Source organism: Mastigoproctus giganteus, chromosome 2 (assembly GCF_048544385.1).
Source record: "Mastigoproctus giganteus isolate SK-2022 chromosome 2, ASM4854438v1, whole genome shotgun sequence".
Taxonomy (NCBI): domain Eukaryota; kingdom Metazoa; phylum Arthropoda; class Arachnida; order Uropygi; family Thelyphonidae; genus Mastigoproctus; species Mastigoproctus giganteus.
The window spans coordinates 169,408,596-169,426,880 of NC_143576.1; positions in this window are offsets into that span (position 1 = coordinate 169,408,596).

Consider the following 18,285-nt stretch of genomic DNA (forward strand, 5'->3'; position numbering starts at 1 on the left):
ACGTTAATTCCTCAGACCACCAAGGAACTATGTTCTTTCCCATTTTTCCCCCTCTTATATGCATAAGATGTTACTCTATATAAAGCATTCTGAATATACGAAGAGTATTCCAAAGCATTTAAAACATTCAATTGTGTTCCAGTGTCTCCCTCAAATTCTATACTTAAGGCTTGCTTAAATTTTTCCCAATTCATTGTTTTAATTGAAAATCTGTTTATATTTTGCAAACTGAGAGAATTAACAACTGACCTGTCAAAATTGATAATAAAATGTATTGCTCTGTGGTCACTCTGCGTCGCCTCTGTAAGAATTTTCCAACCAACAACTTTATTACAAATACTAGTTGTAGATAAAGTAATATCTGTTTGACCAGTTAAAAAAAGTATACGGCATGCCGTGAACATTAAGATTGTATGTAAATATAATTTCTTCCAATAATCTACCTCTGTTATCAGTAAAACCACTTTTTGCCAAAGCAATGACTTGGCATTTGCGTCCATAGCAATCATTAGGTTAGAATTTGCAGTAACACTCAGAAACCTTCTATATAAAGAACTGTTTCTAACATGTCTTGCGAAGGGGGGGACAGTATAAGGACATTAAATACAACGAGAAACCACAAAAAGAAATCTGAACACATGTATTGTTTTGAGTGCAGAACGTTGTCATTTTAGTAACAGTTATATATCAGTGTTATTAATTATAATAGCTGACTTAGGTCTATCACTACTGGACTGTATAATTCGGGAAGAAAGTGGAATCCCTGCTACTTTACACCCTTCTCGACAAACTTGGCGGACATAATTATGGTTCTTTCATACATATTATGTCATACTGATTCTCATTCATAACCACTCCAGCTTCATCCATTACTATTTGTGAACGTTGACAGTTTATCTGCATAATTTTAAATGTTCCTATGTGCTCAGAAATCCTCCCACTATCTTCCCTATGATTTAAATTACTCATTGTTAATATTCAAATTAGATATTTCAACAGCCCTCTGATACTCAGGACAGTTCTTGTCCCGTACTGAATGATTGCAATCTTTTTTTCTTCTCTTGCAGTTAACACATTTGGCCGGTTGATCTCTTAATAAACAACCAGTATAAATATGCCCATTTTCTGCACAATGGCCACATGACACAGACTTATGTTGACAGTACTGTGCAGTGTGCCCACAACCTAGACACTTAACGCATTTTGATACAATAGTAAACCTTCGATAGGGAAGTTAGTTACAACCGCATCCCGGTGTCCGTCCCCCCCGCACGCGAGTCTACTATACTGTCTGTGTAAATAACACAAAAATCTCACACCCACCAGCAGTTGTGCAAGTCTGATGGGTGTCAGCGTCTCCCGCTTCTAGGCTGCCCAAACCTAGGAGCAAAAAAAAAAATAATACAGTAATAATAAAATAAAAAAAGTAAATAAACAAAAGTTTATTCCCCTTCCCCCAAAAACCACCTCTCTTTAACCAGCCCGCAGGGAATAATCCCGCTTCAGTAAATTCTACTGGTGTCAGCAAACAAAGCAAAACTAATAAAAAAAAAAAAAAAGAAGATTCTCTTTTACAGGCTCGCAAAAGAAATAATACATACTCACAAAGCACAATCCCGCATCAGTAATATTTAACTGAAGCCAGCAAGAAAAAAAAAAAAAAAAACATGAAACAAAAAAAAGAAAGTGCAGTCGTACTAAAAACCTAATCAACACTAATCAAAATAGAGAGCTGCTTCCTTTTAAGGAATACACTCCTACAAAATTCCTGTAATAGCTTAAAACGTTTTTCATCAATCAACCATTCTGTTTCAGTTCCCCTATTCAATGCAGGCAAGCTAGCTCTTAATTTACTTCTAAATTCTTCATAAATGGGGCAATCATACAAAACATGTTCCAAAGTCTCGTTGAACCTACAGGAGCACAAGGGATCTGTTTCCAAACCTAGATCACATAGCTTATATTTTAATGAACCATGTCCCGTTAGCAAATACGACACTTCCATAGTTGGGTAAAACCACTTTGTCTTCTTACCCGTATTAAAACTTACTTTTGGAATAAGCAGCCTGGTAACATATCCAGTACTACTTGTGCTCCAATGGTTCTGCATATTTTATTTAACTTTAACCATATATTCTTTTCCTAAAATTTCCTATCTACCAAAATGTCGTTAGTAATACCCAAAAATGAAATCTGAATTCCCTTTCTCAAAAATAGCTGAATGCCCTAAACGCTATATATAAATCTAAAGGATGCCAAAATGGCAGCGTAAGCAGCAGGTCAGCTGCATTCACACTCGCTGAGAGAATGTCCAAATGTTCCGCCCATGGAGACAGTCATGTGCAGTTTGTAGCTCAGGGGGTTCTTGAGATGTCTGGCTGGAGACTTGGTCTCAAGCTTTCTGGTCTTAGTCAGGTGGATGTCGTCGTTGTTCCAGTGGTAGGGATCTTCTTCTTGTGAAACGTGGCAGTTATCAAAGGCAAAGGAATGAGTTTTAATTTCAAGAAAAGAGAATATGCCAGCTTTAGCTGCTACATGGTCTCATTATGCTTTCAGGCATCAGGTTATAGTTCATATTCCCATCAAACCAGCAAAAGAGCAGCCATCTGCGTTAGGGTGAGAATATGAAAATATACAGCCAATTTCGAACGAATCACCAAAAGGCAAGCCCAATAAAAGGATAAAATAGCTTAACCCATAAGCTCTTTAAGTAATTTTATTACTTAAACTGTCTACAAGCAATACCTTTATAAAAAAACTACGACAAGGGCCTTCTTAAATTTAAAACTGTCTACTTCAAGCTAATAATATTATACAACATAGTCCTTTTAATAAATATTTTAAAACTTTTAACGTTATAGTCACAGAAGCCATTAATGGATATTTGCTAGTTAGAAAATACAGCACAAGGAGGATGCCGAGATTTATGAATAATGAACTAGCCGTTTCAACAGAACAGAAAAGGTGGCATGGAAAAGTTACAGAGCGATGAAAAGTACTGAAGCCTATAACATCTATAAGTTGATCTGTAATAGCTGCAGAAAAGGATATGGTGGTAAAGGCAAATCTTGAGAAATCGCTCGCCAAGAGAGCAACGAACCGGAATGGGTCGCTTTTCAACGAATCAGATTGAATCCTTATGCAGTGAGTTCAGGGAAAGCTTGAAACAACCGAGCTGATGTTGCGAATGAACTGAACGATAATTACACGAGAAAGACCCTTGTGGTGAGCAAAAAACTGTGCGAGTGCAGCTAGGAAGTATGAAATTAGCAGTATTGAAATTTCTGATTATTTACTAGAAAAACATTTCAGCGTTAAGGCAAGTAAGGTTCCTAGAATTGACAGCATAAACGCAGTAATTTTTAAGGAGGCCGCGAGAGAGTGCATTGAACCATCAGTATTAATTATAAGGACATCACTAGAGTCAGAGAGATTTCTCCGGATTGAAGAATTATAAAAGCGGTTGAAGGTATAAAAGTATAAAATAAGATAACGGCGGTTGTAAGGATGAAGTGAGTAACTGTAGGCCAGTCAGTCTCACTTCGGTGGAAGGAAAATCATGAAAACAATGATTAAAAGTGAATTTATCAAGCAATGACCAAGAGTTCCACTTTTATCTAAATGATTATACAGGATAATTTAGACAGAAATGAAATCCTGAAGGAAACACACCATGGTTTTGTAAAGAGAAAATCATGTTTCACCAACGTATTAAGTATTTTAATAGTTAATACGTTGCTCTGTTAAAATATTTAATTCGCTAAAACATCGTTTACTTGGATTTCAGAAAAGCATTTGACTGAGTCCTTCATAACAAGTTACTGTATAAGCTACGCGGCTTATACAGTATACAGTAATGCAAGGGGCCTGAAGGGTAGGAAGCAGGGAGTCGTGATTAATGCGTGATTAATTTAGCTAGAGTATGAAGTGGGTTTCCCCCAAGAAATGGAACTGGGACCACTTTTGTTTTCGATTTTCTTAAATGATATTGACAAAGATACAGGGCATAAAGTCAAAATTAGCAAATAATATTAAAATCGGTAGAGTAGTTAATGATCTGCGGCAAACAACACTTCTTTAGGATGACTTAGATAGATTTCAAGGATGGTTCAGATAAGTGGCAGCTACACTGCCCTCAAGACCTCCGTAGCTGAGTGGTCAGGGGCGGGAGTGCAGTAGCACACGGTCTTTGAGTAGACCTGGGTTCAAGCCCTTGACTGCTAAATACGGTCGATCTGTCAACCCACACTGGACCAGCGTGGTAGATTATGGTCCATTTCCTTCAACATGAATTGTTGAGGAGGCTTCCATCCTGCAGTGGGTTGATAATGGCTGCAGTTTACTTTTTTTTACACTGCCCTACCATTAATATCTGGACACCCCTCCGTTGATTGATAGTTGGTCATGTCTTACCAAGCACCACATGTCGGACAACTATAAATATCCTCGTAGACCTTCGAGGAGAGAGTAGTACGATTGTGAATGCAAGATGCTACGATCGGCGAGGTTAACAGACTTCCAACTCAAAATGATAAGAGGGTGCCCCAAAAGTAATCGGCCTGTACGTGACATTTTAATGACACCGAAAATCCCTATGCTGACGACTAGGGATGTGATCTGCAAATGGAAGCGTATGATGAAACCTTCATGAAACGATCAGAAAAACCTCTAAAGCTGACGTAACGTGACAGGAGATCCTAATAATGAATCGTTCACTCAGAACTCCGATCGCAGCACACAGGGTCTCATTGAAACGATTGGGACATATGTCAGCATAATTACAGTGTACAAGATACTATATGATATGGATTACCACTGTTGTTCGGCCACCCACCAGCCACTCATTACCCTGACTAATACCATACACCACCTAGCTTGGTGTAAGGTCTGGCATGTGGCTTTCTCCCGCCATCCTCAACTCCTAGGCAAGATCGTCAAAATGGTAGACCATGTACCGTGACTTGTCACTCCAAAGCGCAACTCTCCAATTGTCTACCATTCTGACGATCTTGCCTGGGGGAGAGGGTTGTGGATGGCTGAAGAAAGCCATACACCAGACTGTATCGCCCCGACAATGAAATTGGCGGAGGCAGTGTGATGTATCTGGGGCTATTTTTCATGGTTTGGACTGGAACCATTGGTTGTTTAGACAAAACCATGAAGGCATGTCTAGACATCGATGACGCGAGGAACTTTAATGGGCTTTTTTCACTCCGTGGCTGAGTTAGTTGGTCTCAGGCGTAGATAGCAAGGTTTCTCCCCCAGAAACTGGGGTTTTTCGTCCAGCAAACAGACAAATCAACCATAAAACACACGCAATTAACAGACATAAGACACAGCACGGCAGATGAATTTAATTATTCGGGTGGCCTAAATATTATAGTTTAGTTTTTTTTTGTTTTTTTTTATGTCTAGACATCCTCGACAATAAGTGGAACCACATGGGGGGATGCCCATGCCTATATCAACAGGACTATGCTCCATGTCATACTGCTCTCATGACCTGTCCTATAGAGAACCTCTGGGATGAATTGGACCGTCGGATGCGTGTGAGGAGAGACCGCCCAAAAAACAGAGCTGAACTGTTTCGCCGCTTTGAAGGCAGAATGGAGGATAATTTCGGAAATTTACAAGAAGCTGGTGGAGAGTGTTCCATAGAGACTATAGGCGGTCATAAAAGCTAAATGTTTCAGAAACATTATTAGTTTTCCTGTAAATAAGGTTTTAAATTTCACTTGCTTGTAGATATGCAGGGTGTCTGGATTTTAAGGCAGTGTATATTTTAATACAGCAAAATGCAAGGTGTTTCACTTTGTGTGTGTGTGTGTGTGTGTGTGTGTGTGTGTGTGTGTGTGTGTGTGTGTGTGTGTGTGTGTGTGTGTGTGTGTGTGTGTGTGTGTGTGTGTGTGAAGAAAAACCATACTACACTCATCCACGGTGTGAAAAAAGCCCATAAGAATTCCTTGCGTCATTATCGGAATTCGAATTCAGGCGTTTCTATAATGTTGAGGAGGGTAGAAACGGCCTGAGGACGGTGATTATATCCACTGGATACCCATGAAGGCACACATCAGGAACAGCAACTCCAAAATGACTGATATACTTGATGAGGTTGAAAAACAATAGAGGAAGAAAGGGATTTGGAAGTTTCGATACGGTCGGACATGACATTCTCCGAACAGCGCAGACACGTGGCAAGGAAGGCCCATGGTGCGCTATCGAAGATTTAATGAACATTTTGTTGTAGGGAGAGGGGGGAGGGAAGATCAAAATGTCTCTGTATAAGGCAATTGTAAGACCACGCTTGGAATGGTATGTTCAAGTATAGAGACTGGACCTAAAAAAAACATATCGAGCTTCTTGAAAGGGAACAAAAATGGGCAACGTGCCTGGTAAGATCGGCAACAAGGGCGTCCATACTAGGAAAGACTTCGAATATGTGGGCTACAGAACTTTTTAATCGGGCATCTTGGAGCAAACATAATAAAAGTGTATGAGGCGCTGAGAGAAGAAAGTAAAATGAACGAGGGAGAAATTTTTGTTGTTATAAATCACTCCAGAACTAGGGACTATAAGTTGAAATTAAGGGGAAATAGATTTAGACTGGATTGCAGGAAGTTTATTTACTATTATTATTTTTTTTTAACCAGCGAGTTGTTTATGGTATGTCACCTCCATGGGCGAGTGGTTGAGGCTGACAGCTTGGGTAAGTCAAAACTCAGCTGTATAGGTACCTATATGGGGAGGTTGTTGTTGTTATTTGGTTTTTAGGAGCATTAGCAACTAAGGCCATATTGCTCCGGGGATATGCGGTGGTCATTCCCTGACCTTTCCGCATCCTCCGTATTTGGTGGTCACGGGCTCGAACCCCGGTCTAATCAAGAAGCGTGTGCTGCGCACTGTCGCCCCTGCCCACCTGGCTACGGAGGCGCCACATGGGGAGGAGGTGAAATAGGTAAAAAATGTTTTATCTATTTAATTTATTTTTTAAAATTTATTCTTTGACAGGTACAGCAAATACCTCGGGTTTCCTTGAATCATATTGTAGTACTAATAACCTCTGACACTAAAACTGAAAAATTACGTTCGTGGAACAGTGTGGTTGCAAAATAGCGATCTACAAGAATTTATCCTTGAGCAGGAGCCGTCACAAGGTAATTTATTTCAGAGGTTACTTTTGCCACTCTCTAAGCTAACAGGAAATGGCTTCTTTCCATTTTATATACATCATATTTAACTACAGAATATGGGTCTTTAAAAATAACTTTTTATTTTAACCTTTAGAATTCTGATACCTGTGTTTGCAATGGGGTGGAGGACTAGTTTCATATCATTATTCTCTTTATGCTGACTTATGTCAAATATTCTTGCCATTACATTGGCTCAAGGAAACGAACAAGAACTTTTATCAGATAAAAATACCTTCTTCACCTTTCAAGAACTCTACAGAAAAAAAGATTTGAAAGAACGACAAGTTTACTTCATACTCAGAACGTCTCTGCTGTTCTAACATCTGATTCATCTTAATGTTTATGCTATACAAAATCTTTTTTTATTTTTTTATCACTAACTTCGGTTAGCCCGGGATCATTTTATTCTTTTCTCTTTTATTTCCCATCAACTTTCCTAGTTGAGAGTGATTTTAGTTTATGTATGACTAGCCCTTTCGAGTGAGATGCTAGCACTACTAGGATGTGTTACTCTCTTTGGCACTTCTGGTGGCACGGGATTTACTTATCTTAAAACGTTTTTTTTTCTCGCTCTCTTTTTTTTCCCGCTTCGATCCGTATGTGTTTGGATGGGACCAGTAGGTGCTACTAGACACTCACCTTTCCATTGAAGGGTTGGGCACCAGGGAGATTTTTGTTGATCGCTGCGTCCTAGTAGCTGTTTAGCCAGTCTAACCACATTTCAATATTCCCTACATACACTACACAATTTACTATATTCACGACTGGCTTTAAAGCGATTCGTGTCCTTAACAGAATAACACGGAGGAGAAGAATTTGTGTTCCGGTGCCGCCCTGCATAAGATTCTATTCTTACGTACATAAATGTATTTCCCTCGCGAGTAGCAAAGTGGCTATAATCACTGTACTCCCATAGCAGGCGGAAAAAGAGTTAGAATTTAAATCTCATAAATGGCGGAAGGAACAATACATTGATGCCTCATAGCCTTAGTTGCTTTGGTAGTTAGCACATGCCTAACAGATATTGTGATACTAAATGAAAACACATCCAGTTAAAAAAAAGAAAAAAATGTTTAATATCAAGTGATCCCTATGAGCTTAGTGAAATCAATAACCATGTGGAACACTTTCTATAAGTTTTTGGTAGACACAGCTTGAAAACTTGTTCCAATCACCTCTTAAGGATGATGTGGTTATCTCTCTGCTCTAACTAGTAGTCTTTTTTTTTTCTCTCTCTCAAGTGTTGCTCTATAACATCTCAAATATGTTCAATTGCATTCGGACTTGGATCTGAGCTGGAACTAGCAAGTTCACCATATTATTCTCAGCTACTTGTCTTAACTATTTTTGACAGAGTGTTTCATTGCTGATAAAAATATGGTCTCTCTCCAAACAATTGTCACAGGTAAGGCAGAATTGTCAAAATAGACAGCTTCATTGATGATTCCCTCAATGACAACCAATGAATGAATTCCAGTGACCTAAAACAGATTCGTGCCATATCGCAATCGCCACTTGACTTGATTGTTGGTACAACAGCATCTGAACGAAAATATTCTCTAGGTACCATAACATCCAGATGTGTGTTGTATCTATCTGATTTCCGGTCCGTGTAACATAATTCATCTCTCTGTATCGCATTCTGTCACTAGTGTAATGTCTAATGCTTCAGTTTTTCTGCACAAGGATAGGCAGTGACGTGCATTTCTGGAAGATAATTTCGATTACAAGCAGCTGCATGACTGTGGTAATCCATAGTATAAGATTCTTTTCTGATAGTTGTTTGTCCTACCTTATTTTGCTTCTGGCAACCATTTCTCGAGTCAGCTCATTATGGACACCTTTGCGATTTACACTCACTTTCCATTTCAACTGCCAAAATACTTTGAGTTAAGAGATTCCAGCAACTGATTTTGGATTTTGCAGCCAGTGATTCTGAAATCTGGTGGAGTATCCATTGTTACATATCATCCTACTTTCACACCTCTTATCAAGGGCTCTGGGTCCTTTTGCCATTCTGTTCTGTTTAACTGTCACCGAGGGTGCGCTAGGCCTTTTATATCCTTTTTATAATTGGTACTGTCATTCACCTGTCAAGTGACCTTTGGCAGTGAATAATGTAACCAGAGAGGTTTCTAACCCTCCATCAGACCATCAGCACAGTAATTCAATGTGGAAGCACATTATTATTATTGTTATTATTCAATAATAATAAAACTTATTGTCTAAAGAGAAAATCTTCACCGAACTTTATCCATAACGGCAAATCGATCTCAGGGGTAAGAAAATGTTCAGTTTATAATGCAACACACCACGTAAGTTAGAATTAAATATATAAATCTTGAATTATTACTGTTTTCTTAACCACAGAAGAAACGTGCAATACGTATTATATTTAATTTGTTATTAAATTCCAACAGAAATAAGTAAAGTACATTACAGAAATATGACCTCATACTACGATCTGACTTACGTGTTACTATTTGTTTATTTTATTAAATCCCGGATGATCTGTGATATGTGTTGCATTTCAATTTTTATTAAAAATCCAGGAGGTAAAAATATTACAAAAAATGAATGAATATTGTGAAGTATTTGCAGCGAAGTGGAAACAATTAGTTTTATATATTATTAATTAATGAATTAGTAATTAATTGGTAACAAGATAATTAGTTATTTACTTTTCACTTTTACAGAAAAAGAAAAACTTCAATTAAGTTATGAAATAAAAGTTGCTCTCATTATACTTCAAATAACGAACACTTTCCCATTAGAGAAGACTACTGTTACTTATTTTCTTTTGAGTACTGTTTGTATATGTGTATGGAATAATAAACACTCATCCACATTTCTGTCCCTATTAGACATAGGAAAGGTGGAGGAAAGTGTGATAGTAGGAGAGGAAGAGGAAATGCCGTCGAAAAAGAAAACGTGCAGTTACTCCTCAAACTCACAAGTAGTTAACTCATAAATTTCTCAAATAGGCAATTCTTCCCCAGTACGAAGAAGTGTTGTTGCCGATTCTCTGTAACGAAGAATACCATCAGGTGTCCCCAGAATCCACCGTTTCGAAGCTTGCCGGCCTCTCATCGGTTGGCAGGTAGGTACCCAGAGGTATAAGGATTGGAAACCCAGTTGTGATTTATTTACACAATATAAGAGACGCAAAAGGTGTGCTCCTTAGACTAATATTTTAGGGCAGAAAGCCTCAAAATATGTAAAATCCAAACTCTGACATTAGCTAGTTGAATTTGAGGGCAACTCGTTGTGAAGGATTTCACAATATATTTTACAATAATAATTCCAATATACAAACTTTGGGTTGTTTAAAAAAATTCAACTATGGCAAATGGGCTGACTAATATCATAGTTTCAGGCTTTCTGCTGTAAAATATTATTAGCATTGTGAATTTAATTATGTAAATCCCTCTGTATTTATCAATGATATTGATGAAGGTGTATCAGGTTTAATTTCTAAGTTTTCAGATGATATGAAGGTTAGCAGGGTTGTTAATGACAGTAATGATAGTACGCTGCTGCAACAGGATCTGGAAAAGTTGAGCAGATGGGCCGAGAGGTGGCAGCTGAAGTTTAACGTTGACAAATGTAAAGCACTGCACGTGGATAGCAGTAACCCCAGAGTAACGTACCAACTGTGTGGTACTACACTCAGGGTAGTAGAGAATGAAAAGAATCTGGGGTAATTGTGCAGTCAGTATGAAGTTTTTTGAGCAGTGCAGGCAAGCTGCAAAAGTAGCTCATGGTGTCTTGTCAATGATATACAGAAATTTTGCTAGAAGGGATAAGGAGGTGATTGTCCCCTTGTATAAGGCAATGGTCAGACCACACCTTGAGGGCTGCAGACCTCACTTTAGGAAGGATGTAGAGGTGTTGGAACGAGTACAGAGAAGGGAAATAAGATTGGTAGGTGGAACAAAGCGTTGCTCTTACCAAGAAAGACCTTACGTTCTGCAAATTGCAGCGTCTGAAGACTAGGCACCTAGTCGGTGATCTGATTGAGGTATATAAGGCCCTGAATGGTTTCAGGAAGCTGAATGTTGATGGAATTCTTCCTCTTGCTCAGATTACTCACCTGAGGGGGCAATTCAAATTGAGGAAAAACAATTGTAATAGTAATAGAGGCATGTGATGCAAGAAAGCAAGCGTATGAGCTTATGTAGCATCAGCCAAAAAAAAAAAAAAAAAATTTTACGCAACCATTCCCTCTAAATGTTTGTCCAGTTCCACCTTGAATTTATTTATGCTATAAACTTCCACAATGACAGATGGAAGTTTGTTCCAGCAATTAACCACCCGCTGGCTAAAGGCACATTTTCGCACATCTATTCTACATCTGTCGTTCCTCAATTTTAATTTATGCCCTCTTAGGTACGTAATCTGAGCAAATGGAAGAATCCCATTAGAATTCAGCGTGCTCAACCCATTCAAGGCCTTATACACCTCAATCAGATCACCTCGCAGGTGCCTGGTCTCCAGCCGCTGCAATTTTCAGAACTTAAGCCTCTCTTGGTAAGAGGATCCCTCCATTCCCCTCATCAAGTCCATTCCCTTCTCTGTACATACTCAAGCAAATCTACATCCTTCCTAAAATGAGGCCTCAAGACCTGTACGCAGTAGTCAAGGCGTGGCCTGACCATTGCCTTATAAAAAGGGATAATCACCTCCTTTTCCGTGCTAGAAAAATTCCTGTATCTCATTGACAAATCCCCATGACCTGTTCTTGCAGCTTGTCTAAATTGCTCAGAAAACTTCATATCTGACTGCGCAATTACTCCCAGGTCTTTTTCATTTTCTACCACCCTAAGTGTAGTACCACACAGTTGGTACGTTCCTCTGGGGTTACTTCGACCCATATGCAGTACTTTGCATTTGTGAATGCTAAACTTCAGAATAGAATAGATGTGCAGAAATTTGCCTTTAGCCAGCGAGTGGTTGATAGTTGGAATAAGGAACGAACTTCGATCTGTCGTGGTGAAGGTTAAACTGAAAGAAGTTCAAGGCAGAACTGGACAAGCATTTCGACCGAATGGATGGGTGAAATGGGAAGGGTTTTTTTTTTTTTTTGGCTGATGCTATATAAGCTTTTTTCTTGCGTCATATGCCTCTACTAATGCTAATGCAGTATGTTCTCCCTATCTATGTTATTCTTAAGAATAAAGTCGAAATGGGGGGAATATACTGCTCTGAAAAAGACAATACTGAGTAAAGTAAAGTTGATAATTGACATGAAGCAGGCAAGTGATTGAGCATAATCTCTATTAGTTATTCACAATCTTGCCATCATCAATAAATATTCCATGAAAATCAACTTCCTCGTGGTGCCAATTTTTCGATGAAAATATACATTTATAATCAACGAGTTCGTATCCAACAAAAAAACTCGTGAGTAGTCTATCTACTGTACACACAAGTACACTCTGAAATGTTTGAAGAGACCATAGAAATATAACATAGCTTTATTAGCCTTAAATTTCGATAAATTCACGAAAACGTAGTAAAAAGATGCATGCGTTTAAGGAAGAATATTTTCTAATGGGCGATTAAGCAATGAGCAATTAAAGTTGCCCTTAAGGCAATATAACGTAAGAGAGTAATTAATATCCGATGCCATGGAAACAGATACAAGCTTCTAGCCGAGTCTTCCAACATGATTAAAGAAGGGAAAGTGGAATTTCCATTTCAAAAGGAGAAGCCAGAGTTCTAAAATTAGAACTGTATATAATTGAATTAAGAAAAAAGAACTGTATAACTATTTAAAGTTAATAATTAATAAATAAATCTAATTTACAAAAATGTTTATTAAAAACGACAAATATTAGTAGAGATATAACTGTTTGGAGGGGGTGAAAATATTGATTTCCTGTGACAATTCGTGCTTAATAACCACTTCCTACTATCGCCGTTGTAAATCTGTAAACGCCCCACCAGCATGCTTAGGGTACAGCTCAAAAACGGCCGCAAGATAGTCCACCGGACCGAACCTATTGGTAACTCTCTCTCTCTCTAGGAAGCTTCCGTATCAGCTAATGTATAATATCGTTACCTCTGCTCTGCCAGATTGTGACTGAAGGAAGTCCGAGTAGTGTGTATGCGGGGGAGCATTGTTGAGATCACTTTATGTCAAGGAGCGGAGTATATTCTTGCCATGTGTGTGCCATATCCAAAAATTTCACTACTTCATACAGCATGTCCTCGCCACCTTTTCTTACTACTGAATACATCATGAATTGTCAAACTAATAGAACAAACTTATCTGCGAAAGATCTAAACCTCCCAAACACTTCCTCGTTCATTTCACAAATATACGTGGTCTCAGTTCTAATCTTAATGATGTCCATTTCTGCTTATAGTCTGCCAAGCCCCACATACTTTTTCTAACAAAATCATAATTATCGGTTGATTCAACCACTGCTCATCTCTATTTTCTGTATGATTCCTTTCGCGTCAAAGTTGGTACTCGTGTATATGTTTGCTCTGATAATCCCTTTCTGTCGAGTTCATCTGTTGTCTCTATCGTTCTCCTAACTCCACTAATCACATGGAACTCTTTTGGCTTCCTCTCTTTGAAACTTGACATTCTACAACTTTACAAACAGTGAGATAATTTTCCTCAGTGATTTAACGTTCATAACTCCAGCTTTCTTCCGTTTTCTAATCATACGGACTCAGATGGTTAAGATGCTGAGGCTTTTTTAATTACTAGACCACACACAGATTGTTCATTTACTTACCAGAATACTAAACAATCCTAACCGCGCAGCCAACACGCTTGATCTTTTTCTCACAAAACCCCTTCTAAGTACACGGCCAAGGTGAGTGGTCCTCTGGGCGCCTCAGATCACAATTTGGTGATGGTCTCATATCTAATGGAGCCTTTCTCTCGTGGCCATTCTCAACCTCGTTGTTTGGCATTATAAGAATGCAAAATGGGATGATTGCAAGATTTCTTTTCCATGGTTGGATTACTGTTTCAAATCTTCTGATGTCAACATTTGCTCAGATCGTGTCAGTGAAATTAGTCTTATAGGAATGAAATCCTTTCTTCCATACTACACCTTAAAATCTCGTCCTTTATTTAAACCTTGGTTTTTCAATAAATGTGTGTAAGGTTCAAATTGTATTAATCCGTCAAAACTAGATTTCGAACAGACTAAGACTGGAAAACTTGCTTCTTGTCCAAATAGCAGTCGAGAATTCTCGTCTTTTGCTAAAGCTATTGGCCCCAAGTTTTGCCCATCTCTTTTCCCACCTCTGTGAAAACTAAATGGGTTTATTGCCATTACAGTCAAAGATAAAGCTGACCTACTAGCATCTTATTTTTCTTCAAACTCGTGTATTGGTGATCTTGGTAAACCACCTCCCACCATTCCCAGTACACTCCATTCAATGCCTCCTGTGGTCTTCCGTCAAAAGGATGTCAGTAAGATTTTGAACAATTTTGAAATGCCAATAAAGCTCCAGGTCCTGATGATATTTCTCTACTTGTTCTCAAAACTTGTGCTCCTGAACTGACTCCTGTTCTGTGTCGCCATTTTTTTTTCACTTTCTTGTTCTAAAGGTGGGAATTCCCTTCTGGTAGGAAATTTTCACATATCCAGCCAGTTCCTAAAAATGATGACAAATCCCTTCCATCCAATTATCGTCCCCATTCCACTTACTTCTTCTCTTTCTAAAGTAATGGAGAAATCTATTAACCGCCAACTCAAACTATCTATAAACCTTCCATCTGATCAACGATCGCCAGTATGGATTCCGTCAGTGTCGATCCACTGGTGATATTCTGGCTTATGTTACCTATCTATGGACCATTTCCATTGAATCTGTCCACAGATGGGTAACATCTATGGACAAATTAATGGAAAAGTTTGGTAAAACTCAAGCAGTTGCTCTTGAAATTTCAATGGCATTTGATTGTGCTTGGCATAGAGGTCTTCTATGTAAAGCTTCCATCTTATGGTTTGCCAACTGTTTTTTTTTTTTTTTTTGTAATTGGGTATCCAGTTTTCTCTCTGACCACTCACTGCTGCGGGTGATGAGATGACACTCTGTTTTCCAACTTTCCCAATAATGCTGGTGTTCTCCAAAGTTAAACAATATTCAACTATTTATTTCAGTTGAAAATATATTTTTTATTCATCTGAAGATTCGCTGAAAGCAATTAAAACTCCATATTTTGTATTAATTTTATTTTCATTACGTGAAGTATTGATAATTTGAAAATGAAACTTATAGCAAAGTTGGATGTTCGATAAAATTCTTTAACTAACTAAATCCATCAACTTAACTAGATCCAACCGACAGCAAAATATCAGAATGCTTTGTTGAATTTCAACGTTTATGCAATTTATAGGCCATAATGTAATTTTTATGGTTTAAAATCTTTTTATGTTCATGCTGTGCTCGCATGAACTCGGTCTTTATTTTATCGATTTATCAATAAAATTGTTGATCTCCGGATAATTCTGCCTGTTTGGTATGAGTCAGCGTAACATCCATTCATCGTTGAACTGCACATGAACTAAGTATTTTCTATATTTATTTCCTTTGTCCGTTTTTATGAACAGAAATCTTCTTCATATAATTTCCTGAGAATAACAATCTACATGAATTCTAGTTCAATGTTAGCAAGATTCCTTCTCCCTTTCGATCCACCTACGATATGAATATTAGATCATTATTTGTTTCAATAGCGCACAATATGACATCATGATAAGGGACAGCTTCATAGCGATCTACTGTTGCAGCAAGGAGTGCATAACGCAACTTCCTAAAAGAAGTATAAGCAATTTTGTGAGCAACCTATAATAAAAGGAAAACAGAAACACATATAGGCTATGTTTGTTATGAAATTGCTTTGAATCATGTGTTCGGACTGACAATCTCAGAATTATTTTCGAAATATTCTAAAGATCCTCAGTGAATTAAAGAAATATATTTATTACGGCTAATATACAAGCAAAGGTTACGTGTTTCTAGGATGTGGATGTTGTGGTAGATTTGAGTGTACAAAGGAAACAGAATATGGAATGAAAAAGAGCCTGAGAGTTCTACTTGTTGAAAGGGCAAGGGCTGACTAGGATACAACTATTACAAGACTGCCAATAGAGAATAGAGTAGAAGGAATTATGGCAATAAAGGTAGAATGACATCAGTGAAGAGGATGATCAAGGAGGATATTATAGAGGGCGGCGAGAAAAGATAATAGAAATGTATTGTTACAGAGGAGATCGCGTTCAGCAAAAACGATTTGAGGGAGAAGAGTCGAAATAGCTGTGAAAAATGCCTCCAGTTGATAATGAGGACAGTCTGGCCTCGGGCCTAGCACAGCAGTTAAAACTAATGCACACCCACACTATGTCGAAGCTTAGATTTCATTCCCTACTAAACAGGAATAATTTTAGCCCAGTTAGTCTGTCTATGGCGATGTTCACCGCCCCCCACAAACCGGGTGGAAAAGGCCTGGGTTCGAATCCTGTCGATGACGCGAGGAATTTATGGGCTCTTTTCATTTAGTGGTTGAGTTAGTCGGTCAGGCATAGATAGCAAGGTTTTTTCCCCAGAAATTGCGGTTTTTCGTCCAACAAAACATGAAAATCGACCATAGAACACATGCAATTTACAGACACAATACACATGGGTATAATAACTTACCGGGTGACTTTTTTTTTTTTTTTTGTCTATGGCGAGGTCAGCTACAAAGTAAACAGCCCGCCTCTACGTGACATGGGACGGGAGCAAGCTAACGAATTTCCAGGTGAATTTCGGCTGGCCGGATGCTAAGAGGCACAATGCTAAACACACAAAGCAACATGACATCCATGACTGCCTATGCAGAGATGCTACAACACAGATGATATTGGCAGGTTGTTAAAGAATTCCTGGGAACCGCTTAGACAGTGGTTATGGTATGTCTCACATATTCCCCATGTCTTGAACGAGGGTTGCATTGGATTTCTTCTGGGAAAAAAAAAAGATTTTTTTATCCAGCAAACATAAAAACTGACCTCAGAATATAAGAAATTTACAGAAACGATAGGCTAACACCTTATTGCTTTAACTAGCGCCATAAAACTAAATTATCCTCTCTAGCTGAACTCTGACGCATTGCAACCACATTTTTCTTTTTTGCTGATTAAAAGCAACCAACTAACCTTTATTGGATGATACAGTGCTGTTTATAATTAACACAGCAAAAGTGTAGAAAACTGTCTCATCAATATGTGTTTAATACGTAAGTTTATGAAATAACAAAAGAGTTTCACTGCGGAATACAGCGTCAAAAAATATTCTTGTTGAGTGTTTGCAATATCTCCAAGAATTCCTTCGCATTATTGCTGAAAGTTTGGGACATGCTGTTGCTATATGCAAGTTTATAGAAAAACAAAAGTGATGGAATTTAAAAGGAAAATTATTCATAAGAATCAAAAGGTTAAAATAACAGTCTAGCAAAGCATGTAGCAACGTTAAAATATTTATTTTGCAACTACAGCCTTCGTAGCCGAATGGTCAGGAGCGAAAGTGCAGTAGCACACGCTCTTTGAGTAGACCGGGGTCCAAGCCCTTGACCGTTAAATACGGTCGATCTGCCAACCCGCACTGGACCAGCGTGCGTGGCAGATTATGGTCCATTTCCCTCAACGTGAATCGTTGAGGAAGCTTCCATCCTTCTGTGGATTGATATTGGCTGCAGTCTGCTTTTACCTTTTATGTGAATGACATTTTTTATAATAAACCAAAATTATTTTAAAAGGCCAGCTATCATGAAACCAATTTGGAAGTAATAAACCGAATCAAATCTTAGGGCAGTCCGTATACGTAAGGTTCCGAAAGTAATCGACAATTCTCTAAGAACCCAAGCTCAGATTCTTCTTACCCCGATATACAAGTGTTTCAGCACTTCCTTGCTACTGTCTGATAACATCGGATGATGATAACTTTTATGTGTATAACTAAAACTAACATTTAAAGCTCTTATGTTTAATTATCTCGCTGCTAGCACGTCATTATGATCGCTGTTCTTACACATCGTGTGGAAAGACCTAGATTCAGTTCCTGCATAAAGGAGAGATTGTTG